General features: G+C 41.3%; 1 protein-coding gene across 1 annotated transcript in view; it reads right to left on the reverse strand.

Annotated features, from left to right (window-relative positions):
• The window catches only part of THSD4 (thrombospondin, type I, domain containing 4), a gene marked incomplete at its 3' end in the record, with an annotated part of 212,111 nt that overhangs the window by 33,464 nt on the left and 177,313 nt on the right, over positions 1–1,334 (reverse strand). The window lies entirely within an intron of this gene.

A 1,334-nucleotide genomic window follows, 5' to 3' on the forward strand; every position in this document is an offset into this window, starting at 1 on the left:
AGGGTTTTTTGTTAGGATCCACTGAGAGCCAGGCACTGATCTAGACCCTGGGGCACGATTCGGTATCTAGACCACATTCCCTTGGACCTAATCACTTCTTCAACCCACTTCAATCCATTCCACCACTTGGACTTAGTACAGAAATGAAGGGTGAGGGTGGTTAGGAAAAAGGGATGTGGACAGTGGCAGGGAAAGGAGAAAGTTAGAGGAGGAAGATAAAAAGAGGGGGAAGGGAAACTAATTTACATTATATACCATTATCTAAGTGAGAGTTTGCACTTTGGAAGCTCATGAGCTGATCTTGGCCCATAAATGGGCTTAGTTTGGCTTTGGTAGTGTTTTTTAAAAAAATAATTGAGGACAAATTTAAGAATTGGGAGATTTCACATAAAAATTTAGAGTTCTCGCTTCTCTTGTAAAACAGGAAGACATGTTAACTTTGGCTCCACATTCCCTCTTGGCAGCAATCTGCTGGGGCTCAGGAAGACTGCCTCTTGCAGATGGGGCCTGCATGCTCTGGTTTGCCCCAATCCCCACCACTCTCTATTACTCCCAACACTGAGGCAAAGCCTCAGTTTATGACCCATTTATTTTTGAATATGGATAATTTCCATCATGTATTGTCATGCTTGCACTGTTCTTTTTCTTATAGAATAGAATTCTCCTTGTAATTCTTCCTACGTGTATGTCTACTAAATGTGGCAAAGCTGTAGACAGATCAAGAGGGTCACGTGATTTTCTTCCACCTGGTCAGCTCCATTCATTTATGTTATTACCTTCCTGACCTCTGCGGGCTGTGTTAGACACTTCCACATACGCCGTCAAATTTAATCCTCACAACATTGCACAAAATTTATCCTCACAACATCAGATGTTATCATCCCCATTTTTCAGAGAGTGGTTCAGGGACATGAGGGAACTTGTTCAAGTTCATGAAGACTATAAGGGACTGTGATTTGGAGTCCACACACAAATGGAAAGGAGGGAGATAAGATAAATCCACAAGCCAATGGCTGACTGGGTTGTGTGAAGATCCAGTTTTAAGTGCCATGTACACAGGGGACCTGTGATGGCCACTGGCTCTTTGTACCTTCACTTGACAGAATTCCTAAATTTAACTTTTTATAATTTATTATGGAAAAATTTATATGTAAACAAAAGTAATGAGAACAACATAATAAACCCTCGTGTACCCATCACCCCGCTTCAACAGTGATCAATTCATGGCTTATCTTGTTTCACTTTGCAAATCCCAGGCCCCATTATCCTTGCATGTTTCTTTTTTTTTTTTTCCTTTTTGTCTTTTTTTGTGACCGGCAACGGATCGCAACCCT

The sequence above is a fragment of the Galeopterus variegatus genome, unplaced genomic scaffold, assembly GCF_000696425.1.
Source record: "Galeopterus variegatus unplaced genomic scaffold, G_variegatus-3.0.2 Scaffold2873, whole genome shotgun sequence".
Lineage (NCBI taxonomy): Eukaryota > Metazoa > Chordata > Mammalia > Dermoptera > Cynocephalidae > Galeopterus > Galeopterus variegatus.